This window comes from Lissotriton helveticus, chromosome 4_1 (assembly GCF_964261635.1).
Source record: "Lissotriton helveticus chromosome 4_1, aLisHel1.1, whole genome shotgun sequence".
Lineage (NCBI taxonomy): Eukaryota > Metazoa > Chordata > Amphibia > Caudata > Salamandridae > Lissotriton > Lissotriton helveticus.
In genome coordinates, this window is record NC_136063.1 from 1727749324 (window position 1) to 1727777024 (window position 27701).

The following is a 27701-nucleotide window of genomic DNA, read 5'->3' on the forward strand; positions in this document are numbered from 1 at the left end:
AATCTCAGCATCTGTTGTTGTGTGTTGGGTAGGCTGGTATAAGTAGATTACTATGCAGGACTGCACCATTCCTGCCATTTTCTGGCAACTTAGAAGCCATAATTTAGATCATTTGTACTGTCTAATAGTAGTTTTCATACCATCAGCATTTATTTTACATCTGTGAAGGACTGCATGACTCTTGCCATTTAGCAGCCTTTATCCAGTTCATTTTGTACTGTCTTATAGTGGATTACATATTATCAACATGATAAGTCATGTATGATAAACATGATATTATCAACATGATAGTCAATTATTCTACACTTGTCTAATGGGTACCTGCTGTATTCCTAGGGTGTTATCCCATCATTAAGTTTATGTTTGGGTAGATGTGACGTATTGCTACAGGGTATAAAGTTAGACATTTTTAGACTCTACATTAAGTATTGTGTTTTTGATGCCTTTCCCTGTCCGCATCTATCTGTTCCACAGTGCGGGGCCTCGTATACCTGAGCACGGTCCAGGTGAGGTGAGGTCCAGTCCCCTGTCATGTTTGGTGAGCAAACAATATTTTTAACATATTCTTTTGTCGTATGGTTTTCCGTAAATGTAAGAGAAGATGAGAGCTCGAGTGTGATAAGCTGTGTCACTAATTTGAGTGTAACACATGTTTTTCTAGATCGCGTTGAGCACTTACTGACAAGGAGGATGAGTAAACAACTGTAAGTACAGGTTGTATCGTCCCTACTCTTGCATTCTTTTTCACTGATTTATCAGATATATTATTGTTTTCAACACTTACAACAGTAGCAACTTCTTAGAGCAGTGGCCCTGACGAAAGCCAAGGGACTTGTTGCCCGGTAGGCAGAAACATGTTGGCCCTAATTGCGACAGTCATTTGTTCCATACTGTCGTTTGCGTTGTTCCTATCTTTTAATTAGGGGATGTGCCTGATTTCTATTAAAGTATTTGTTTAGACATATCATCCTATTTTAGACTCACCACTTTTTTGTATGTTGCACTGTATTTTCACCACTCTCTACTGACCATCACAATCAGACCAACAATTGGAAGTACACTGTGGACCGCATCCAGTACCTACTACGACTGTGTGGCATGTGGTCTAGATGATCTAAGGACCCGCCAGGTCACAGTGTGGACGACCAAGTGATAGGACTGATCATTTGGTTTGTTTGATGGTTATCCACAAAATACACACGTACTGGATCTGGTTTGATCAGTTTTCCAATTGATTACTAGATATCACTACTCCCTTGTTTTCTCCTCTTTCTCTTTATACATTGTTACATGGTGACTGCAGCACCAACTGACATAGATATAGACCTGCCAGTTTTGCCAGCGATTTGCTCGGCTTATAGACCTCCCAGGTTCTTGTGTGTTATTCAATTGTTGTTACTGGGGAAGCGAACCAGTAGTAGGTCTTTAAACTTTTTCCCTTTGACCCTATTCTCCCTGTTTGTTTTTGATTGCTGAGGTAAACACCCTGCGTCACGAGGTCACCAGAGACAACAGCTCTTTGAAGCAAAGAAATGGAAAAGGGACTTGCTTCGTCGGAAGGCCTTTAAGGGCTGTCGGCGTAGAACAAGCGCTCGCCATGACACAGCCTTTTCTCTTTGTAGTCCGTCCCATTCGGACAGACTTCCCCGACTTACTGCTGGCATAAAAGGTTTCTTATCTTCTTTATGGGGCCATCTGTTTGGACCCATAAAGAAGATAACAAACCTTTTACGCCAGCAGTAAGTCGGGGAAGTCCGTCCGAATGGGACAGATGTCAAAGAGAAAAGTGTACGTCAGAGTATGCTCTTTTCCAATGGCTGGCCACCGATTACCCCAAACGGTGACGCCAGCAAATGGAAAAGAGGGGCGGGGCTTAAAGCCCGCTAGTGAAAGTCAACTAAAACCATAAAATCTCGCCAGCGTGACTGTGCAAGCGCAACCTACGCAAACCGAGACATGAAAATGGATTCACTACCATTCACAAAGGGGAATGGCTCCACTGTGGACCCTTTTCTGTTTGAAACTGGCTTACTACCTACTTCAAGTAGATGGTAAACTGTGATTGTTTTGCGACTGCATTCTTGTCTCAAAACAATCATACATCCGCCTGTGCCTCACTATTAGGGTGGCCTTGTCACACCCTTTCCTAACAGTGACTCAAGAATCCTATTTTGTGAGTCGGTAATAGTTTATGGACTTGCAAAACAGGGTTAGTACATGTGAGAAGGTTATTTAGTGGTCACAAACGGACGGATTTTCCATTTGCGACCATTAACAGCTGACATACAACTGTCCCCAAGTTCTTACTTTGGCCGTTAAAGATCAGCTTGCTGTTGCACTAATATTTAGAGTTCATGAAAGTCTCAAAAGTCCTGCTGGCCCTGCTCCGGTTGTACACAGCTGCTGCCCGAAAACATCTTCCCAATGCTGGCACACATCTTCGTACAAAAGGGGGTGGTGATGGACGGAGCATCTGAACCAATCAAACACTCACACCCAGTCAACAGATCTGAGTTTAATCCACCACCGTTCTTTATCCCCTCTGCCACCCCAGTTCAGACATGGCCATATGCAAATCAGTCTGACCCTGTGCCTCATGGGAACATTCCAGCCCCAACTGCCAAGCCATGCCTTCCCTGGACCGGAAACAAGCTTCCGAGGACCGGTTTCTGGCATTTCAGCCGTCTTCAGCCCGGCTTGCTTGAATCCCCTTTTGTACCACTTTGTTCGCCATACGTAGGCAGGGTATGCTCAGACGTGAGTCCCTTGCTCACTTTGCCACTGGATTCAAGCAAGCCGGGAGGAATTAGGATGTCGAGTATTGGGGAGAAGGATTCATTAAGCCACGTTTCCATAAGAATCAGGAGGTCCAATTATTGTGATAGGAAGAGTTCGGAGATATCCGCTGTGTGTGTCACTGCTGATCTGCAGTTGAAAAGCATCACTTTTATATGAGAGTTTGTGGTTGCTTCAACTAGATGAGATGTGGTGACCTGAAGTAAGTTATCCTTATTCATGGATCTAAAGTTAATGCTAGGTTCTCCATCTGGATCAGATGAGATAGTGGGTATGCTTCTAGGAGAGACTGCATAGTCATCTGAGGCTGGAACCTAAGTGGTCCACATTGGAGGTTGGGAAGGGGTCGCGAGGGCCAGCATAGGTTGCTAGGGTAAGTTCCGGAGGACCACTCCATTCCACCACTTATAGTACTTGCTGGAGGAGTAGGAAGTTCAGTCCTGGGGAGGGGGGGGAGTTTGCACAACTTCTCATTCTTCAATGAGCAGTTAAGGAGGGTCATGAGGTTATACTTTACAGTAAGGAGGTCCAGCTTCAGTTCAGCCAGTTTCTCCTCAATCAGGAGAAGGCTGTCACAGTCAGGTACCAACACAGATTAAGATGAAGGGAGATGCCCCTTCTCCTCACAGCGCTTGCACGGGGAGATGGCCCCCTGCTTGAGCACAGTTATGGGATCAAAAGGTGGGGTAGGATTGGCAAAGATAGTGTCAGGGTTCTGAGCAGTAGGTTGAGGAGAAAGCCTTTGAGGATGCAAAGGGGAGGCTATGGTATCAGAGGCGGAAGGACGAGGAGGGTTCAAAGTGTAGTGTAGTTCCTATTATCCCAATAGGCTCTGCGCATTGGAATAATACCTTCAATAGTATAGGCCTAGACCAGACGTTAACTAGGTCTACTACTGTCGATATTAGACTTAAAGTTTTGGGTTTGCCAGCTAGCTCAGAGTTCACTAGAAACTTTCTCGAATAGGCAAGGAGGAGTTGAACCTCCCTGGATAGACAAGAAGGGATTTAGTTTCTGACAACCATAGAACATGACAACTTTGCTCTCCCCTAATCAAGAGTGTATCTCTAGAGTCGTGTGAAAACAAAAGACGACTTATTTTACTCAGTCAGTACGTGCATGCTTAGTCTCACCAGATTGTAGAGAAAAGGAAGAGACGGGCGTGTTCAATAAAAGATGTTATTTATTGATCAGTCTCTTTTCTCATACAAGAGAAATGGATCGATATTATTGCAATACTTATGGTTAAGTAAAGTGCATACATTAGAAGCAGAAGTATAAAATAATACTGTAAAAACATTGATATGGTTTCTAAGCCATATGATGGTTTAAAATGGATAAAATAGATACATACACATATACATTTGACTAATCGTACTCAACTGGTGTTTCTAACTACGCCTACCCCAGATGTACCTGACCTAAGCCTAATACGTGGGCGGGAGTAGAAAGTAGCAGTTTAAGTTAAGTTTGTTTTGCCAAGTGACTGACTAAAGAATTCTCTGCAAGGGGTTATTCAGTTCTGTACCTGGAATCTAGGATGAATGAGGGATGGTATCTCTCGTCTCTGGTCTCGATATTCCAGGCTGCCTGCGAGGGCTACCCGGAAGCGCCGCAGCTGGATTTCTCGGCAGGAGAAAGCAGCGTCTCGTTCTCAGCGCGTCAGGAAGGCGGGGCTGCGCCAGCGGGGTCTGCTCTGCTCTGGGCTTCGGCAAGTCTGGCTGCTCCGATCTCGTCACCACCGCGTGTGTTTGCATAGGGCAATACCGGTAATATTTATACCTTTAAGGTGCCGAGATTGACGTAAGGATGGACATAGATAGGTCAATAAGGATGTCATACGACCTGGTCATTAGCACATTCTTTTGCTGAAGTTCTCGGTGAAATCAAAACAATGGCCGCAGGGTTTTTCCTAGGTTGTCATAGGTTTGATTTGTTTTGAGAACTCCGTATGCCTTATCAGGGGCTGGAGGAATATCGCTTGTCTAATTAGATGGCAAGCGTTATGACCTAATCAGATAACACGTTCCTGTGCCGTAGTGTGGCTTAATCAGATAACGGTTCCTGCATCATGGGGGTTTTCTGCCTCATGGGATGGCTGCTAGTTAACGTGTTAACCAGAATAGGGTCAGGAATAGGGGGATCGATACAGAACCTATAGGAATACATCACACCCACTCCACGCTAACTATGGACATATTTACGAATCTATGCATAGGAAAACATACTGTAGAGTATCATGTATACCTTACCACCCCAAAATACATAAATGCATTTTGAAATTATCAAACATACGTAAAAAACAGTCACATGTATTTTATGCACTCAAGCTGTAAAATAATGCTAAAGTAATCACGCATATCTATACATTATCACTAATTTGTATATGAGAATTTACACATGAAATGGCTCTTAATACAGAAAAAAGGTTCGAGACCATTCCATCACAGAATAAAATAATTATGAACATACCAGCGGGCAGCTAATGTCTATAAAGTATCTAAAAATAGAAATTTTAGTTCTCTAAGAATAGTTCTTACTTTAAGCAGAAAGTAAGTGTCCCGAAAAATTCGTAAAAATATTTTGGGGCTGCTGAAAAAAAATTGCTGTCCGTGAACTGGAGGGAAAATTGTTCATGGTATTTTGCTATTCTAGTTGAAGGCCAAATTCAGGGAACGCCGTGTGCGAGCTTGCTCAAAAGTCTCTATTTCTGCTCTGGTGAGAACATCATATCATTTAGACTGTCGAAAAAGCTGTCAACAGCTTCCTGGGAGAGTTCCACTAACTCGGAAAAAGATGTAACCATGCATTCGTGCGCATGATTGTCTCCATTGACGTTTTGATTAGAATTGCTGACAGGAGGTCGTACCTGATCAATGCTGCTTTCATCTTGAACTTCACTACCCCTTAATCGTAGTGGTGAAGCTTCCACGAATGCCGTCATCAGGATTGGTAGCCGTTGAGGGCAGCACAAAGCATGAGCCTTTATTGGACTCAACAATGTTTCTGCATCCATTGGCGCATCCGATTGTAGCGTCAGACAGGTGTCCAACACGCATTCTTCTCCGCATAGCAAGCACCTTAATACAGGTAAAACACATCGTTGCCACATTGGTCGAAATGAAAGAAACCAAGTCATGTTCAGGTCTCTAAGCCGGGATAGTCCCAGGATTTTTGATATCCGGTTCCGGTATCCAATGGCTAGGATTGTTTCTTCCCTTGTCGCAGGTGTTTTGTCTGTGACATGGTTTGCCATAACGAAATATAAGGACTAGGAATAGGATTCCTGCAATTAGTCCCAAAATGAGGGGAAGTCCGCCAAAAATCGAATGGACGAAATCTAGAAAAATACCCAGTATGGCTTTGAATGGTGTTAATGCCATTGAAAATACTGTCTTAAATACTCTTGAGACTCCACTGGTATCAGAAATATTTAAGATTTCATTCAGGATTTCTGCGAAATGTATGGGGGAATTAGTTGATAACAATGAGTGAATCTCTGCAGTCGTCCTTGCGACTAGGAGATCATACGTTTCTTTTGATGACGTGAGCCTGGTCGGCGTCTGAAGAAGCACTGTTTTCATTCTGCTTAAAGTATCTATTCGAATAGAAGTAATTTTCAAGTTGGGCCATGCCCTTGCCTCCCTGTCTGGAAGGGAGTTGGGGAACAATAAGCGTCCACAGCACTTGACCTTCGCAGTCGTAGTTACGAGATAAGGAGTCCCGGGCATAAGACTACAACATCTGCGGTCCACAATTAGAACGTAACTCCCATTATGGAGTCTTTGAAAGAATGGTTCTATCTCTGTTGCAGGTGCGCCTAGTTGGTGACATGAAAGGTTATTTGAGTTCCCTTCACAGGCTCCATGCAAACTAATTCCATTACACAGAAGTGTACCGCTCAGTGACATCGCACAATTATTGCCACTAAGAAACACTTTCTGTCCTTTATTACTGACACATGCATGTGAATAGGGCAAGTTCCATGTTGTTTTAATGTACCCTTTTCCCAATTTTTCGTACATGCCAGCCTGTATATATTTTTGGCAGTATTGAAACCTGAAGGTAGATATTGGAATATTAATTATCCCATGTATTATCCATTCACTGACAGGTCGTTCTGACATTGTCACTGGTAATCTCTCGAGTTTCTCAATGCTCAGGATTGTATAATCAGCACCCTTTTGTGCCATACTGATTTGTTTATCAGTGAGGTTAAAGATATTGAATAGTGACGTTGTGTTGATTAAACGCCAAGGCACATAGCCTGAACGCAGATTTTGTAACGTCCAGCCAAGATGTACAATAGAACGCAATTGGGACTGACCGTGTTGTAACAACAGTAAGTCTTGCGATAATATGTCAATTGCTGAAGACACAATGCTGTCCAGAGAAAACATTCTGGAGGACAGTCATTAACCCATTGTCCACTACAGAAAGTGATTTTTCCAAATTAATACGGTCAATTTCCCGTATACTTTCTGCTGTCTCAATTTGAGTCACCTTCCAGGCCTCGTTGTATGCTGCATATACAGAGGCTGCTATGAAACGTTTCTGACGCTGTTTGCGCGGTCCCATAATGAAATCACGCAAGTCAGCACCATCAGTAAGTAAAGTTAGGTGTTGCTTAATTTCTGCCAGTGTGGAAGTTTGTAGCCATTGAAGGCATAATTTGCCCACACTGTAGGTGGTTATTATCCCTGGGTGTTGTCTTTGGGAATATCTAGGGTCTGGCCTGGTCATTTTGAACCCCTGTGTTTTGTTCAGGAATCTGTCTTGACAGTTATTAGTATCTGTGGGCCAGATCAACCACTTTTTCCAATCAGGATGTGTTCTGTTTTGGTTTAATACATAATTTACGTCTATCTCTTCATCTGTAGAGCTATTGCTGTTCATTGTTGGTTTTGGAATAGACGGTTTATTTAAGTCTTTGATTTTGGCTAGGCCAAGACAGCTAGTTTGTTGAACAGTGTCATTTAAAAATATAATTTGTTCTGGGATCATGCAGGCTCTAAACAAAGATTCTATACCCTGTACCTGCCATTCTTTTGTACCCCAAACACTCTTTACTTCAACATTTTTGTCCCAATAATCAAAACCAAAAGTATTCATTTGTTCAAAGAATGAGTCTGAATATATCAATTTCGTGTTTGTTATCATGGTCTTTGTCCCTGTCTTATTTGACAATTTGAAATAAAATGTTTCAGCATTACTTGTGTTAAAACCTGAAAAGTATGAATATTTGTCATAAATGGTTCTTGAGCTTCCTTTTGGAGGGGTTGCACAATGTTCCCATTGATTATAATTTAAAACATGTCTAGGTTGTGCAGATCTATGTAGAAAATGGTTACCATAGTGGTTATAACAGTACATACTATCATAATTTGTCGAACCCTGCAAATAATCATGTTTGGTAAATTTAGCAGACATCACTAAGTCAGACATCATATTATTTATACTTTCAAAGTCCCAATCATCAGCAAATGAGCTTGGTTTTACAAAGTCACTCAACGAGATCTTAATTTGGTGTGGATATTTCAGGATTTCAACCGGACCATAAATTTCATAGTCAGTGTTGTCCCATGCTACCCCACCCGGTATAGGATTGGCTGTGAAGTTGACTGAAGAAAGTTCTCTTTTCTCGACGTGTGAAGATGTGTGTGGTTTGAGGATCAAGTTGATTTTCTGACTTGCTGTGTCCATTTTAGCATATTTTCCCTCAATGAAGCGTCCCAAAGTTAGTACCATGATGAGCCAAAGTATGAGGATAAATGCACCAAAACCCACCCAAAATTCAATCCATGGAGAAATCAGATATGTTTCTTTCAGTTGTTTCAAAAGTACTTTAACTTTATCTTTAAAGGTTTTTGTTGATGGCTGTGTTTTTGATTCAGTGAAGCCTTCAGAGGAATCATCGAAGTTTATGAAGTAGCCGGATGCAGTTCTGTCAATTGTTCCAATTGCTTCAGGATTACTGTTTCTTGCATAGTCGTTTGTTACTTCATTATAGATTGGTGTGTCTCTGCTAAATGTTTTTATTTGGGTTTTCAGAGGTCTAAGTTCCATTGCATTGTTGCATAGTCCTTGTTGTAGTTCTGTAGGCGTTTCGAATGTGATTAGCCTCTTAGATTGAACCTCTGTGTTTGTAGCAAATCTTGGTGTTCTACTACTTTTCGGGAGTCCACTTGGCCTACTATTTGTTATCGGCCACATGATTGTGGTTTTACCAGGTCGATGGATACAACTCGGTTCTCCTTTTTACCAGCAAGCGGCGGTAGTACAACTGATCTTGTCCCGTTGATAGACAAGACAGGAACTGCTTTTCTGTAAGAAGGCCCAAATTCCTTCTTTACCGCGATCTTTTCTCTGACTAGATCCCCGACTTTTGGAATCCAGACAGGTCTTGCTGGGACAGGTGGTGGTTCTTCAGTGGTTGTTGGCTGCTGTTTTAACTTTATGTTGCTCAGGTCTTTTCTTGTTTCGTTTAAGTCCTGCAAAATAGCCAAACGATCTTTGATATCAAAGCTTTTTCCCTTCACCACTGAAGTCCGACTGTCGAGGTCTAAGACTAACATCCTAGTTCCAAACAATAATTCGTACGGACTGAATCCCTTCAGAGAATTTCTTGGCAGGTTATTTAGACTACGTTGGACACTTATTAGATGTTTGACCCACCCAGCTCCCGAACCTAATACCTTTGCCGTTATAGATTGCTTTATGTCACGGTTTTTTCTTTCAACAATTCCGTTCCCCTCAGGGTGAAATGGACAAGAGTACCGCAATGTAACGCCCATGCTGACCATGGCCTCCTTATAAGCTCTAGAGCTAAAAGCAGGACCATGGTCCGAATGCAGCGTGCCAATTGCGTATGTGCCGATAAAGACTCGCAAATCTTTTATAACAGTTCTGGCGTCAGCCGTTCGCTGGGGCCACATCCATATGAATCTCGTGCATGAGTCCACTGCAACCAAGATGTATTTATAGTTACCATCCCTTTGTAAGGGACCACAGTGGTCTAGGTAAACACAGGCTAATGGTTTATCCGAGATTAGAAGGGGCGTCTGCGCTGGACGTCTCACCGTTGATACTTTCATTCTTTGACATATTTCACATTCTAAAACATAGTTCCTTGTTTGTCTTCTCATTTGTGGCCACCAGTATCTCTGTTTTAATAATGATACTGTGGCTGAGACGCCAGCATGTATAGAAGCAAGCCCTTCGTGTGCCGCTATTATCAGTCCTAACCTATGTTCCATGTTTGGAATTGCCCTATCCCCCACTCCAGGGATTCGAGCAAAAGGAACATTGTTTGCATCAGTTATGTATGAGTATTTTACTGGAAAGCCTTTCGGGAGTGTTTCTATCGAATCCTTTTCTGTAGCGCTGACAGCCTGTAATATTTCGCTGTCTATTTTTGTTTTTGACCGTGTGATGGCAGCTACGGAAGCCGTTTGCACAGCTGCCTTCGCGGCCTCATCAGCCAATGAATTCCCTGCAACGTGAACGCCATCACGTTGATGACTCAGTGTATGTATCACGTGAGTCTTTGGTAGTTCTTTTTGTAATAGAACTACTTGTTCCCAGAGCATCTTATGCTTGATTGTGCCTCCTTTTGCATCCTTAAAGCCATTCTGAAGCCAGATCTGCAAGTATTCATTGTAAGACTGAACGCAGTAATACGAATCGCACACTATGAGTGTGGGGAATTCTCGATCGGTATTTTCAAGCGCCATCTTGAACGCCAGTAGTTCAGCTCGCTGAGCTGTACAATCTCCTAGGGATTGTGTCTTAGTGATAGCTGGTTTGAATTTTCCTTCGTGCCAGCGACCTTTAACAATCGCGCACGCAGCACTGTAAGCTTGTTTACCCCCTACTGCGGGTTGTGCTGATCCGTCTGTATATATTATACAGCCGTAATGTTCTAGAGGCAGAATTTCGGTCGGTGGAGGACATTCAAATTCATATTGGAGAAATTCTTGTGTTTTTAAGTTAGGATCAAATTCGTATGCCACGTCTGTTGCAGCAAGAGAATTAGCCCATTGTATCCATCTCGGATGGAGCGCTTTAGCATTTGGAATGCTTGCTTTTGTTACAGCCTCTAGGGCAGGTATCGGTGTCACGATTATTATTCGTTTACCTTGTGCCAGGGCTCGTTCTTTTGCTATAGCTGTCTGTGTTGCAGTAAGATTTTTTTCCGTTGGGCTAAATTTCATTTCAGCCTTAGTGTACAAGTGTGATTTGAATGCAATTGGTACCTTTTCTCCCTCACTAGAGGTCAGGTATGTGAATCCGCATCTTCCTGGGATGACTCGAATCACAAGATTGCGTGTGTTATCACGTGTTTCTAATTTTGTTTTAATTAACATGTCTGTTTGTAAGGATCTCAGAATTTCTGTGTGTATTTGAGTCCAATTGGTTCTTTTAAAATCTGGTTTTATTAGATCATAAAGGGGTTTGACCCTTTCTGCGTAATTTGCAATGTATGTTCTTCCGAAATTTAGGAAGCCTAGAATTGACTGTAGGTTTTTTAGTGTTCTAGGTGCTTGGAGTACGGCACATTTCTCTAGGAAATTGTCAGCCAGGCATTTGCCTTCACTTGATAATTCATATCCTAAGAACAGGACTGTTAGATGGGCAATTCTCGATTTTTTAAAGTTGAATTTGTAACCCTCTGCTGCGAACCCAAGTATTATGGTGTTCACTCTCTTCAAGTGAGTATCCAAGTCATCATCTGTTAGGTATATGTCATCGACATAAGATAGTGCTTCGTCATCATATGTCTGTAGTAACTCTGTTACTCTCGCTGAGAATACCCCTGGGCTATTCTTGTACCCCTGGGCTAACCGACAGAATTGTTTTTGAGTGCCATTTATTGAGAACGCAGACAAATATCTGCTCTCTGGTGCTATATTTTGACAAAAGAATCCATTAGAGATGTCTAATGTTGTTTTGTATTTTTTGCGCACTATGTTATTCATTAGTGCAGCACTATGCGAGTTTTGCACTGCAAAAGTTTTGCAACATGAGTTAAGGTGTCTGTAATCCAAAACTAGACGATATGAATTGTCTGGTTTGGAGACAGGAAACAAAGGGTTGTTCATTTGTGAGGTGCAAGTTTCAATCACCCCCTGGTATTCTAATTGATCTAGATTTTCTTTTACCTGTTTTTTAGCTTCTTGCTTGATTGGATACTGCCTTTGTGCAGTAGGTTGTGATTTTAACTGGATTTTGTGGGGAGGAGAGTCCTCATCCCATCCTACATGATTTTTATATAAAGCAGGAGCTTGAGCTACTGCCCACTTTCTGGCAAGTGTGTATTTTTTATGAATTGGGATATGATTTGAGAAGGCAGGCATAATTATTTCTTCGCCATGAGGGCACTCCCTGACAAACTCTGGTGGCCAGTCTTTTTCAGCTAGAAGGATGTCATAGCCCTTGGAGAGATTATCCCAAAATAGTCCCCTTATTTTTCTAGTCTTATCCCCTTCTATACGTAAAGTTATTTCATATATTTTGTGAGGTTTGCTAACTCTGGTGTCTGCAGTTTCCACTTGAAGATATTCATTTGTGTCCACTGTCTCCAGATGATTCATAAGGACTTTGCGAGCTATGCTCACTTCTGCTGCGCTGTCTAGCATTGTCTGAGCCCATTCTCCGTTTTTCAGTTGTGTCCTCAGTATTCTCGGCATTGTTTACTACCTTGATACTGGCTACCTTCTTTTTTGGAAATTGTAGTTTCTTTTTTAGATGAGCAGATTCCTTGTCTTTGGACTTGGCGTGCTCTTCTCTTTGTTCTGATCGTCCTCTTCTTTCCGATTTCTGCGAGGAAGTCTGAAAAGATTGAGAGGGACGTGTATCAATGTCTTGATATCTATCAGGTTTCTTTATATTATCCCTATTTCTAAGGTTATATCTTTTCCCAGAGGGGTCACTTTGGGGTGACCTGTTTCTTTGGTTCGGAGATTTTTCTCTCCGCCGAGGAGACCTTCCTCTGGACTGGAACTTCTTTTCTTTAGGATTGGATTCTTTGTTTCCATCCCAGCTCTTTTTTTGTGATGTTGAATTATTATTAAAAAATATTTTTCCAGGACTTTCAATCAGTTGTGGTTTTACTGGTATTCCACCTAAACTATCTCTACCTAGTTCCTCATAGGATTTTTCTATAATTCTGGCAATTTCAGCTGGTTGGTCTGCTATATCTGTCTCCTTTAACCTCTGGCGGATCGCCACGTTTGCTGCTTCTCCCTTTATGTTGGCTAATAATATAGCCGAGACCTGCTTGAAGTCTTTTAGTAATTTCATACCAAGAGTTAAAGCGGGTTCTGGACCGTATTCGTCTTGAATTTGTTTTAGCACATCTGGTATTACCGAAATGGATGGAACACCGTGCGTTTTTGTGTAGATGGAAGCAAAGACTGTACCCCAAGTGTCACAGTCCTCCACGTGTGGTGCGATTCCCATTGGAAGACAGATAGTCAGAATCCTGTGTTTATCCACAGGGGTGGTGTCTGGAAACACCGCCTCTATTTGGGTGATTTTTTGTGCTAACCAGAATGGTATTTGTTCCCGTTTAGCTGGTACCTTACCTAGGCAGGATTGTATGTTCTGTGGTGTAATTTTATTTGTGTTCCCCTGATGAGGGGTCAGCTGTGGATTTTTAATTGCTGGTTGAATTGTTGAAGTCCGCATCACATATTGGACTAATTGTCTATGTAATTTTATTAATTGTTTTAGCTGTGTTAAAAGCTCTGCTGCAGACATCCCATCGATGTCTGGATGTGGTGTGTATCCGGCTAGAACCGGCCACGTTGCTCCTGGTCTACCTAATGGACCGAGCCTGGTGATGTGATTATTATGTTTTAGGGCGCCATTAAATAAGAGCAGATGCTCTTGAAATTTAAGTGGTACTTCCACCTCCTCGAAAGGAGTGTACTCATTAGGAGGTTCCTCTGTTTTGTAATAGTGGAAGACCTTTGTTACAGCATTAGCTGCTGGAAAGTTTATCCATGTGTAGAATACCTCTGTCTGCCGATATTCGTGTGCCTCAATTACGAATATGACTGTGCCACCTCTAGGTGTCAGTCCATTTTCTATAAGTTTTAAAGTTATAGATTTTCTTGTGTTGACCGGGATGATTATTATACCCGGGTCTGCTTCTTGCATAGCAGTATCAGCTGCTGCGAGTTCAGTTGCTATTCTAACTGCCTCTCTTTCTCCTTCATTGTCTGACATTGTACTGTCCAGAAGGTTATTTTGTTTGTTTGCAGATCAGGTTCTTATGGAAACAAAGATTAGATGCACAATATTTTGGAACAGTGTATCCTTCAACGTTGACTAAACCAAGGACCATACATAGGAGTTTCCTCCTGCGAGGTCTGGCGGATATTACCTTTCACCCACTCCAGACGTCTTTGGAGTATTATGGGGAAAAAAGGGGTCTGAGTGAAAAAGCACGACTGAGTTACTCTAAATGTCTTACGTTAGTTTTATCGCCTATCCAAACGCGTTGGGCGCCATGTAGTGTAGTTCCTATTATCCCAATAGGCTCTGCGCATTGGAATAATACCTTCAATAGTATAGGCCTAGACCAGACGTTAACTAGGTCTACTACTGTCGATATTAGACTTAAAGTTTTGGGTTTGCCAGCTAGCTCAGAGTTCACTAGAAACTTTCTCGAATAGGCAAGGAGGAGTTGAACCTCCCTGGATAGACAAGAAGGGATTTCGTTTCTGGCAACCATAGAACATGACAACTTTGCTCTCCCCTAATCAAGAGTGTATCTCTAGAGTCGTGTGAAAACAAAAGACGACTTATTTTACTCAGTCAGTACGTGCATTCTTAGTCTCACCAGATTGTAGAGAAAAGGAAGAGACGGGCGTGTTCAATAAAAGATGTTATTTATTGATCAGTCTCTTTTCTCATACAAGAGAAATGGATCGATATTATTGCAATACTTATGGTTAAGTAAAGTGCATACATTAGAAGCAGAAGTATAAAATAATACTGTAAAAACATTGATATGGTTTCTAAGCCATATGATGGTTTAAAATGGATAAAATAGATACATGCACATATACATTTGACTAATCGTACTCAACTGGTGTTTCTAACTACGCCTACCCCAGATGTACCTGACCTAAGCCTAATACGTGGGCGGGAGTAGAAAGTAGCAGTTTAAGTTAAGTTTGTTTTGCCAAGTGACTGACTAAAGAATTCTCTGCAAGGGGTTATTCAGTTCTGTACCTGGAATCTAGGATGAATGAGGGATGGTATCTCTCGTCTCTGGTCTCGATATTCCAGGCTGCCTGCGAGGGCTACCCGGAAGCGCCGGAGCTGGATTTCTCGGCAGGAGAAAGCAGCGTCTCGTTCTCAGCGCGTCAGGAAGGCGGGGCTGCGCCAGCGGGGTCTGCTCTGCTCTGGGCTTCGGCAAGTCTGGCTGCTCCGATCTCGTCACCACCGCGTGTGTTTGCATAGGGCAATATCGGTAATATTTATACCTTTAAGGTGCCGAGATTGACGTAAGGATGGACATAGATACGTCAATAAGGATGTCATACGACCTGGTCGTTAGCACATTCTTTTGCTGCAGTTCTCGGTGAAATCAAAACAATGGCCGCAGGGTTTTTCCTAGGTTGTCATAGGTTTGATTTGTTTTGAGAACTCCGTATGCCTTATCAGGGGCTGGAGGAATATCGCTTGTCTAATTAGATGGCAAGCGTTATGACCTAATCAGATAACACGTTCCTGTGCCGTAGTGTGGCTTAATCAGATAACGGTTCCTGCATCATGGGGGTTTTCTGCCTCATGGGATGGCTGCTAGTTAACTTGTTAACCAGAATAGGGTCAGGAATAGGGGGATCGATACAGAACCTATAGGAATACATCACAAAAGTGGAGGGGGGCCCTGAGGTAGTATCCTGTGCAATGGGTGTAGATGTAGAGGAGTAGGTAGGATGGAAAGGGTTCAAAGGAAGGGTGCTGTGGTTTAAAGTTGAGTGCAAGGTAGGAGAAACAATCAGATTAGAGTTACTGATACCAGGAGAAGCAGTCAGATAAGTGTTACTGGTACTAGGAGATGGGAAGCATGTAGTGTCGAGGTTGGAATTGGGAGTATTACACTCAGTCAAGTTGAGGGCGGCAACGGAACGGGTCATCATGAGAGAGGTGGAGGTGAAGGGGGTGCCCACAAAGTGTGAGGTAGCAGTCAGTTCCGTAGTAATTGGGAGACTAATAGGTTTTGGCCTGGTAAGTTTAGTGTTGATGCTCAGGATGCTTGGAGGGGAGACAGGAATGGAGGGCGCTGGATGGCACAGTTGTAATGGGGTGATTTAGAATGAGCTAAATTGTCAGGATTAGGGTTAGTAGGTGAATTTTTAATCTTATTAAAAATACTGACAAACCGATTCAAATACAAGTCAGGAGCTTGAATAAGGATGTTGCCGTTATTGTAGAGAGAGGTGGTCAAATCCGCATTAACTAAATGAGACAGAGTTACGTTAATACGGAACCTGTGTGGGGTTTTACATAGAGCTTTGGAACGCAGCGTATCAGTAAAAGCTCTTCTTCACTGGGCTGTTCTGGTTGTGTAGAAGATATGGTCTGTCACCACTATGCCCTTGGATACACATAGGAAAGTATCAGAGATGAGAGTTTCAGGATAGCGTTTGAGTAGATTGTGTTTAAAAGTCTTAGCTGCTTTCTTCGAGAGGTTAGGAGGGTAAACAATCTTACAGGCATTAATGCCTACCCTTGTCAGGCAGTTAGAGTAGAGAGTAGAAAGTTGCGCCATGGTATGGAGAAAAGGACTGCACTCTTGAGTTGCAGAGTCAGCCGCGTAAAGTGCAATATACTTCACTTGCGTAATCAGATCGAGAGAGCTATATACTAGGAAGCTCTGATACCATGTTGTGAATACACCAGACTAGTAGTGCCTTAAAGCAGCTTGACAGATCCTAGATGGCCACCCACATACTAGCCAGTGAAGTGTCCTACCTTTCTGTTCATAGACTAGAGAAGGTCTTGAAGTGAAGGGCCTTTGAGTTACTCAGGAAGTCAGCACTTTTAAACCCCCCAACATAGCGGTTTCCGAAGTGAACACAAAAGATAAAAAGAGGTGACCCATCACATAGCCCCCAACATAATCCCATATGTATTTTAACTGATAGTCAGATGCAGTTGCCTTCTGAAGCTACGTTTGAGTTTTTTGTTGGCCAGAGGTATAACTCACAAAAAATGTGCTTTGTATCACCCTCAAATGAATGGCATGATTGAAAGATGTAATAGGACACTGAAGGAAGTAATTTCATTATAAACTGTCATGGGTTGATTCTGGAAGCGTGCTGTTGTAGAACACGTTGAGCAGTTCCAATTTACTCCTCATTCTACTACTGGGATAACTCATTTTGAATTATTCGGCAAAAGTAGAACTGGCACAATGATTTGTCCCCCATGAGTAAATTGTCAATTACATTTCTTAAATGTATCAGTAGAGGAAAATGCTAATCAGGTTAAATCAAGAGGAACAAGAGAACAACAAAGGCAAAAGAGCATTTTGATCAAATGAAGAGTGGAAAATATGTCTGTCAGAGAGAGGGGTCCTGTGTTTGTGAAGCTACCAAGAAAGAGTACAGGAAAGTATGGAAGAAAAATACAGTGAACCTCAAAGGCTTGTAAGAGTTAATCCATGTGCTGTCAAACTAGAGAATGGTCAACTGTGAAAATTGAAAGATGTACTGATTAAAAGTTCCTACATGGAAATGATCTGCTATTTGAGGTTTCCACTATTCTTATTTGTTATTCACAATGCTGGTATTGGAAGAAAGGTTTAATACTTGTTTTTCTTTTTTATAATGTTTTTTGTATTTGTGTTGTACTTGGTGTTCTCTGTATCTGTGGCGTGTTGGGAGGGAGGTGTGTGGTAGTATAGCATAATGTGGCATGTATCTTTAAGCTGATCCTTCTACTCATATTCCATTTAGAATGTATAGGTTGTACTTGGAGAGGAATTGGAGAGAGCTGAAGGGAGCTTCACTAGGGAGGCTTGTGCAGTGGGTATCTTTTTTGGAGAGTACATTTGTAACACTGGATCTCATATTCTTGCCTGGCTTTTTGTTTGTTCATGAGGACTTACTACAGAAGTTTGCCCTAGCAGTGTTGGCACCAGAATTGATCAAACCACAACACTGGCCATGGATGCTGCTTCAGAATCCCACCTGGATGTCAGGCCTAACTGATACATGCCTCACAACGGTTCAAAGGCTTAAAGCAGCCTTCTTTTATGATTTTGTGTTCCTGCTCCACTTAGAGCGACAAAAGCAAAAAGAACAAATGGTGTTCGGAATGCTGAACAAATCAAACATTCACCCCCCCAGTCACAGATCTGTGATAAATCCATTTATTTTGCTCACAATGACACCCCAGTTTGGACCCCGCCATATGCAAATCAGTCTTGACCCTGCTCCCCATGGGAACAGTCCAGCCCAAACTGCCAAGCCTGGTCATCCCTGTACCAGAAACAAGCATCCTGGGACCGGTTTCGGGGTTTCTGATGGATACATCCGCAAGTGGATTCCTCATCTTGTGAATATCCCTTGCACCAGCAGCATTCCGAAATTGTTTATAGCTCTCCACGTCGACGAGGACGACGTCACAATAGCATTGCTCTGCCATAAGAGAGCCTTGTCAGCGTGATGACGTCAGTTCCCTTTTTTCCGCGCTGTCGACGCTAATGGTTTTCTGGGATTCTCCATGGTTTTGTTGTTACATGGTGTTCCTGGCTTGCTTTTCTTGTATCTTTTTTGAAGATGTCTTCAAGGAAATTGGGTTTCAAGCCCTGTAGAGAATGTGAGGGACATATGTCCATCACAAACCCCCACGAGGATTGTGTTTGGTGCCTTTCATCGGATCACGATGTCGAGGGTTGCTCTTGCTGTCGCAAGATGATCCCTAAGGCATTAAAGGGGAGAGAGGCCAAATTATTCATGGCCAAGATGAGAAAAGGAGAAGAGAGGTCGAAGAAGATCAAGATCGAGGTCCAGGTCAAGATCGAGGTCGAAGTCAACGTCGGGTCATGCTTCGAAGTCAAAGAAGCACAATAAAAAGAAGAGGCATAGCTCTCGACGCTGATCAGACAAGGATTTGCTCTGAAGACAGCTTCACCAGCACCTCGACATCGTAAGGACTTCGTCTCTCCATCACCTTGAGACTCAATTCAAGGTACTCCTGTTCGTTCAGCTACGCTTGAAGCTTCTCCTGTGCATTCTCCGACGCCAGCTCAGTCTCCTGTTCCGGTGGATGAAGCTCAGGTTCCAGATGAAACAGTGGCTCTATTGGCTCCACCGTCGGCGCCGGCTGGCCCGACTCCGGTAATGCCTCAGCCTGAGAATGTCCCGGGGCCCTACCCACCTTTTCCTGGCCCGGGTACTGATCCATCTTATTACTTGAATGCAATGTATGGAGTCTTTACGAGAGCTGTGTACCCCTCTGGAGCACCTTTGAGTCCCATGGGTCCGATGGCCTTTAATCTGGGAGTTCCTCAGGCTTACGCTGAGGCTCCCTTTATGTGCTTTCTTCCAGCCGCTCCGTCCTGGCATTTCCTGGCGCCGAGGATATCAACGATGTATCCTTCATCTCCGGCACCGTCAGCTCGACCTCGTTCAACTCAGGCTGTGCCACTGGATCACAGTTCGACGCCGGTACCGGACCTGTCAGAGTTGTGTCTGGCGCCGCCGAGGATAAGGTCGAGGCGAGAGGCACAGAGAGTTTTGGAAAAACAGTGCTATCAAGCAGAAGTAGAAATGGAGGAAGGTGAACTTGAAGAGTCAGAAGACTTATTTGAGGGATTGAAGGAAGTAAGTGGACTGGATACATCCCCAGAGTGTTAACTTTCTCCCTCTACAGATATTCCTTCTAAGGATGTGGCTCCTTACCACACAGTTATTAAGAAGGCGGCAGAACTTTTACACCTTCAGCTTCCAACAGCTGACTATAAGTCTAATATTTTAACTGAGGTTCTACATTCTCCCTCCACTGTGATAGAGCCATTATTGCCTTTTAATGATACTATAACTGAAACAGTTTTGGAAGTCTGGCGTAAGCCCTTTTCAGCTCCAGCAGTGTCAAAGTCTGTCGCTAGAAGGTACAGGGCGGCTCCAGGAGACCCGGATTTCCTTACATCCTTCTCATGAGAGCCTGGTGGTTCAAGCTGCTTGTTCTAAGAAATCATCTGGGGCTTTTCCTCAAGTCCCTGGAGACAGAGATTCTAAGAGACTTGATCAATCGGCTAAAAAGATCTTTTCATCAGCACGTATGGCCTTGAAGTCTACAAACGCCACCTGTCTTTTGGGCTGTTACATACATGCTCTTATGGATTGTGCAAAACAACTTTCTCCTAAATTATCTGAGGACAGAAAATGTTTTAACGAAGTCTTGGCGGACACTCAGCCAGCTGCATGCCAGGTTATACAGAGTGGTCTGGACTCTGTAGCTAGAATTATGGGTTCTTCAGTTGCCACGAGGAGAAGTGCTTCGCTCAGATCATCGGAGTTCTCTCCGGATGTCCAGGCAACTCTTCTAGACCTCCCTTTTGATGGTTCTGGACTGTTTGGGAAAAAAGCAGATGCAGCTTTGCAAAGATTAAAAGACAGCAAAGCCACCGCTAAGTCTTTAGGCCTGCAGGTGCAGACTAGAGGTTCCATTTACAGAAGATACAGAGGTTTTGAGAGGTCGTCCTTTTGGGCCTACAGGCAGCCTCAGCAGCAGCAGCAGCATCAGCAGCAGCAGCAGCAAAATACTCTGTATAAATCATATAGAGGCAAGAATAGAGGACGTCACGAGGTCGTCAGTCCTCCTCCTCCTCTTTTAGCTCCCCCCCCTCTTGCCACAGCAAAGGAGCCCTAGATCCACCAATCTGGATAATGTGGGTCCTGTGGGGGGGGAGGGTCGGCTTACCCATTTTCTGCAAAATTGGGAATCGGTCACTACGGACCTTTGTGTTCTAGATCTTGTGGAAAATGGGTATGCTCTTCACTTTCGGGAATTCCCTCCAAATTACCCTCCTTGCCAAGGGGCATGTTCAGAGGACCACCTTCTTCTTCTGCAGGAAGAAGTCCTTACATTACTAAAGAAAGGTGCAATAGAGGTGGTTCCAGAGCGGGAAAGGGGTCAGGGATACTACTCCCGGTATTTCCTGATTCCCAAGAAGGATGGCAGGTTACGTCCAATCCTGGATCTCAGGATCTTTAATCTTTTTCTGAAGCAGAAAAAGTTCAAGATGCTCACCCTAGCGCAGGTCCTTCAAGCATTGCAACAGGAGGACTGCATGGTGTTGATCGACTTGCAGGATGCGTATTTTCATGTTCCAATCCTAAAGTCGCACAGGAAGTATCTCCGTTTTACGGTAGGGTCGCAACATTATCAGTTTGCGGTTCTCATGTTTGGACGTACTACTGCAACTCGAGTCTTCACCAAGGTGATGGCAGCCCATCTCAGAAGATCGGGGATTCCAGTTTTCCCCTATCTGGACTACTGGCTGCTCAAGGCAGAGTCGCCAGAGACGGTGCTCCATCATCTGCAGGTGACAACCCAGCTGTTGTACAAATTGGGTTTCTCGATAAACGTGCCCAAATATCACCTGGTGCCCTGCCGCAACCTGTTCATAGGGGCGGGACTGGACACTACTGTGTGTCAAGCATTCCCACCTACTCAAAGGATTCTCGATATACAGGAATTGATTCCTTTGTTTTACAATGGAGCGGTCGTTCCAGTCCTGAAGGTCCTTCATCAGCGCGGTCTGTTTGCTTCCTGCATTCTGCTGGTCAATCATGCACGCTGGCACACGAGGGCACTCCAGTGGTGCCTCCACAGGCAGTGGTATCAGCACACCGGGGATCTCAGGGAGTCGATCAAGATCTCCAGAGACACTGCAGCGGATCTGTCTTGGTGGAGCGTGGAAGGCAATCTCTCTCAGGGAAAGCCCTTCCTTCTTCCTCCATCGGTGGCCACAGTGATAACGGATGCATCCACTCTAGGGTGGGGTGCTCATCTGGGGGATCTGGAGATCAAAGGGCTTTGGTCTCCAGAGGAAAGGTTGCTTCACATCAACCTCCTAAAATTGTGGGCGATTCGTTTGGTGCGCAAGGCCTTCCTCCCTTCCCTTCGCGGTCAGTCAGTTCCGGTCCTGACAGACAACAGTACCGTGATGTGGTATGTCAACAAGCAGGGAGGAGTAGGGTCACGTCATCTCTGCAGAGAGGCTCTGGCCGGAGTTCTAAACGTTCATGCAGACAGTCTCAGTCGACAGTTCTCTGCCGACCACGAGTGGAGACTCCATCCGGAGGTGGTTCATTATGTCTTTCAGACATGGGGAATTCCTTAGGTGGACCTGTTTGCCACTCACGAGAATGCTCACTGCCCGTCATTCTGCAGTCTCCAGTATCCGATGCAGGGAGCTTTGGGGGGCGCATTTCAGTTGAGTTGGGGCTCACAAATCCTTTACGCGGGTCCTCCCATACCCTTGATTCCTCAAGTTCTGAGAAAAATTCGCTAAGACCGGGCCCAAGTCATATTGATTACCCCAGATTGGCCAAGAAGGGTGTGGTACATAGATCTAATCCATCTCTCATCACATCCTCCCCTCCGTCTCCTTCTCAGGGCAGACCTCCTCTCGCAGTCGCATGGGCAGGTTCTACACCCCCACCTCCAGAGTTTGCACCTTTATGCCTGGAGATTGAACAGGGCAAACTGAACTCATTCTCTCTCCCTGACTGATGTGGTGGACGTTACTTTATCAGCCAGGCAACACTCCACCAAGTCTATCTATTCCTACAGGTGGTCCAAATTTGTCCAATGGTGTGGAGAGAAGTCTATTGATCCTTTGAGGGCTTGTTTATCCAACATCCTTCAGTTTGCTCTCTTTCTAGCTGAGCAGGGCTTTGCTGTGGCTACTGTGAAGGGCTATTTATCGGCTTTGCCGGCGTTCCTTTGCTTGCCAGATCAGCCGTTCTTGTTTAAATCACCCATTATGTTATTGTTCATTAAGGGACTTGCCAACAAATTTCCGCCCACTCCCTTTATTGTGCCTCAATGAGACTTAAATCTTGTCTTAGCCTACTTGATGGGTTCTCCTTTGAAGCCCTTGCACTATTGTCTTTTATAACAGTATTTCTTGTTGCCATTACCTCGGCAAGGAGGGTAAGTGAGCTTCAAGCTCTGAGTTCGAAACCCCCGTTCTTGACCATTCATGCTGATAGAATGGTACTCAGGACCAGGGCTGCTTTTCTGCCTAAGGTGGTAACTCTCTTTCATCTGCGGCAGTCCATTACCCTTCCTACCTTCTATCTTCCCTTCACACTTCCAAGGAGGAGGAGCGGATTCTCAATCGGGACCCTAAGAGGGCGGTGAGTTTTTACCTTGATAGGACTAAAGACTATCGTGTGGATGACCAGCTGTTCGTGAGCTTCATTGGTCGCAGGAAAGGCAGAGCGGTGCACAAGCGCACTCTTTCCAGGTGGATTATCTTGTGCATAAAGATCTGTTTCTCTTTGGCTGGTAAGGAACCCCCAGAGGGTATTAGATCTCACTCTACCAGAGCAAAGTCTTCTACATCTGCATTGTCTAGAGCTGTTCTGGTGGAGGACATTTGTACAGCGGCAACTTGGGCCTCCCTCCACACTTTCGCGAAGTATTACTGCTTAGATTCCAAAGTGAGGAGGGACGGACGCTTTGCGCGCTCCATCCTGCAGGACTTTTTGGTACAGAAGGGTGGACATTCTCCTCTGGGAGTGGGGACCGCTGTGGGGTTCTATTCACAAGGTGAGGAATCCACTGGCAGATGTATCCATCAGAAGAACAAGTTAATTAACTTCGGTAACGCTTTTTCTGGTGGATACAGTCTCTGCCTGTGGATTGCTCACTGGTACACCCGCCTCCCCGTTGTCCACGCTTGTATATCTGCAATAGTGAAAATGTGATCATTTCTATCTGTTACTTTCAAAGATAGTGTCTTATTCTTTTTGCTTTCCTGCATTGATTTCACACTGTGTGTGTTGGTTTGAATACTGTGTACTGTGTATACTATATATATTTGTGTCCGTCTGTCCGTATGCCTCGAAGGCATGGAAAAAAAAAGGCGGAACTGACGTCATCACGCCGATGAGGCTCTCTTATGGCTCCAGTGACATCAGCGGAGCCGCGAGCGGTGCCATGCTATTGTGATGTCGTCCTCGTCGGCGTGGAGAGCTACAAACAATTTCTGAATGCTGCTAGCGCAGGGGATAGTCACAAGGTGAGGAATCCACAGGCAGATACTGTATTCCACCAGAAAAAGCATTACCGAAGGTAAGTAACTTGTTCATCACCCCTCGTCAGCCAGACAAGCTTGAAACCAGTGGCACAGTGAGCATGGGGCCCACATCTGGGCATACCCTTCCCACTTAGAGCAACAAAAGCAAAAAGAACAAACAATGGATGGAAGGCTGAACAAATCAAGCACTCACCCCCATCAAAGATCTGGGTTTAATCCATTTTGTTTTCTTTTAGCATGATTCAGCACCCTTCCTGAATCATGAAAGCCTTTGATGTGCCAAGAGGATGCTCTACTCCCCTCCCTGCACTGTATCTCTTTCTCAGCCCGCAGGAATATCAGCAATGCACATCTCCTGTCTGCATTCTGCACCTCTAACTTAGCTCTGCTAGGCTTCCCAAAATGGAACATAGAAGATTCCATGTTATGTACCACACCCTGGCACACTCACACACAACACAGCATACCCATGGAGTCACATGCTGTAAGGTGCTACACATTAACTATGTAGGCCAAGGCGCGTTCAATGCATACCAGTGGTACTTTATGAAAGTGGGCCTGTAGGCACCACACAATATTGAGAGGCACATTTCCATTAAGTGCACATAGGATCAGAGTTGAAAAATGATTACAAGGACACTTCATGCTACTCATTTCATTGAATTAGAACTGAAAGTGACCCCATAGTGCAGCAAACCATCTTCCCTCACCATTTCATGTTCTATATTATGGGCCATATTAAGGTTTAAATTGAGTCATCACACACATAATTTATCCCATCCTCCCCCACATCTGAGCACAACTGTTTTTCAAACCATTCATGAACTGCACACACTTCCTTGACGGGAAGGGGGAGGGGAGTAGGGGTGAATATATAAATTAATCAGGCTCAAAGCTAGGAGTGGGGCGCAGCCTTTTTTTATCTACTAAATGGATTGATTAAATGTAACTATTGCTTCTTTAAATAAGCAGTTGACTGTTTGCAATGTAAACACACAGACTTGCCCTAGCAGTACCCTCCCACCACACCTGACGGAATGAATTGTTGTTATGAAAAAACAGTTGTACCCCATAATATGGTTGGCCTGCAAAGACTAAGGACCAGATGTACAAAGATTTTTGTGAGTCACAAATGACCGATTCACAGAATTGGGCTGTTTGTGAATGAAAAAATGCTTTTTCAAATGTTCAAAATGCAAAATGTGATTTGGTAACTTGTTCTTGAATCACATTTTGCGTTTGTGATTCAGTGTTAGATTTGGGGGTCTCTACTTGGCAGAGGTAGGTACCTTTGACCAAATAGGGACCCTTGCGTCTAGTCAGGGTAAGGGGGTACACTCCTAAAATAATCCCTGCTCACCCCCTTGGTAGCTTAGCACGAGCAGACAGGCTTATCTCAGAGGCAATGTGTAAAGCATTTGTGAACACATACAGTATCCCAGTGAAAACACTACAGATGGACACCACACAAGTTGTAGTATAAAAATAAGTCTTTTTATATAGACTTAACACAAGACCACAAATATCCACAATACTGTACTTCAGAAATAGTAGAATTAGCTTAGTTCTCTTAAGATGTTAAATGCAACACTTTGAGTTCAATGTACCTTTGGATGCGTAACGCTATACGACGAAAGTGTTGCAGGAAAAGTGATGCATCGGTTCCTTACACGCAAGAACGGTGATGCGTCAGATCCCTACTGATGTGTTGGGGATGCGTCCGTTCTTCTCGTCGTGGAGAGGTGATGCATTAGTTTCTTACTGCGCATCCGTGGCGATGCGACCAGCAGCGCCGTGATGCGATGAAGATCCGGTGCAATTAACAAAGATGGCGTCTTCTCCTTGATGCAACACGATGCGTGCACTGCCGTACTCCACGATTCTTCTGAGGCGCGACAGGCCCTGCGACCCGCTTCCCGATGATGCAGCGGCGTCTGATGCGACGTCGATCCTCTTCTCCGGCGATACGTGGCCCTTCGGCAACTATGCGACAGCTGCAGCGGAAACACGCTTTCCCAGCAATGCAACAGCTGAGGCGACACGCTTCTCCGATAATGTGGCGGCGTCTGGTGCGATGTCGATCCTCTTCTCTGGCAATGAGAGGTGCTTCAGCGTTGTGAAGTGGCAGCGGCAGCGACAAGCTTCTTCTTCGTAAGTCGCGCTTCCAGCTTATTTGCGTCACGCAGTCCCTCAGAAAGCCCAACACAACTGCAGGCACTTCCAAAGAACTCTTGGGGAGCTGGTGGGTGACGTCTGTTGTCCCTGAGACTTCAGCAGGAGGCAAGCTCTATCTCAAGCCCTTGGATATACTTCACAAGTTGAATGAAAGTAGCACAAAGTCCTTTCTCCTCTCTTTGGGAGTCAGGCAACCACTGCAGGCCAATCCCTCACGCTTAGGGATAGTCTCTCCTCAGTCCTCTCCTCAGCAAAGGTTTCTTCAATTTACCAAAAGTGATCTAAAGTTATGGGGTTTGGGTCCCCTCTTTTATACTCATGTTCCCTTTGTTCTCTGAAGGCAGAGAGGCCTTTGGCTAGTCCAAACCTGTTCTGGTCAGTCCTGGAGCACTTTGTTGACAAGACTCCTTCTTGCGTTTCTCAGGCTAGGCCAGGGACATCAGACGGACCACAGGTGGTGGAGCCAGCATTGTGGAGAAGAAGGCTAGCCCTATTCAGGTCCAAGGTGCAACTCCTCCCTCCCATCTGCATGCAGATCTCTCTATTCAGCCATGTGCTGACTCACCCTGTCTCCTGGAATCCCCCAGCCCCTATCACTCAAAATCCAAACAAGGAATACACAACCTAGCAGAGGCAGGCTTGAATAGTTAGACAAGAAAATACCTACTTTCTAAAAGTGGTATTTTCAAACACAGAATGTTAAAACCAACTTCACTAAAAGATGCATTTTATCATTCTGAGTTCAGGCATACTAAACTCGAATTTCTACCTAGTTCCCAGAGTCAGTTAGGATTATAAGATGTAATAATCAAACTGCCCATTCTGGCCTCCGGGGAACAGGTAGCCTTGCAATAGTGAAAAACGAAAATGGCAGTAATTCACTATTAGGACATACCACGCACATCAGGGCTTGTCCTACCTTTTACCTACAATGCACCCTGCCCTTGGGCCTACCATAGGGGTGACTAATATGCAGAAAAGGGAAGGTTTAGGGACTGGCAAGTGGGTGCACTAGCCCTGTCAACATGGCAGTACCAGACTGCGCACAGGCTCTGCAATAGCAGACCTGAGACACACTTTCACAGGCTGCTTCTGTGGGTGGCACAACCAGTGCTGCAAGCCCACCAGCAGCATTTGGTTTAGAAGCCCTGGGCACACTCAGTGCACTGTACTAGGGTCTGACAAGTAAACCAAACCGACCAATCATGGAATCACTAACCCATACATCAATTTACCATAGGGAGTACTTGCACTGTGGCACTGGATAGCAGTGGCACAGTGCCCAAAGCATCTGTAACCAGCAAAAACACATGAGGCAATAGCAAAAAATGGAAGGGAGATCCACGCCAAGGTGCGAGGTCCAACATTCAGTATTTGGAAGGGGTGTGTTTAGGGCATCCCTTCCAAATACTGAATCAGTACGGTATTT

General features: G+C 44.3%; 1 protein-coding gene across 1 annotated transcript in view; it reads left to right on the top strand.

The window, feature by feature from the left end:
• The first annotated feature begins 662 nt into the window (after positions 1-662).
• Positions 663-27701, top strand: part of SLC25A53 (solute carrier family 25 member 53) — a 209849-nt gene continuing 182810 nt past the window's right edge. The window contains exon 1 of the mRNA XM_078685903.1: positions 663-704. The gene's annotated coding sequence lies outside the window, so the exon portion shown is untranslated. The remainder of the gene's footprint in view (positions 705-27701) is intronic.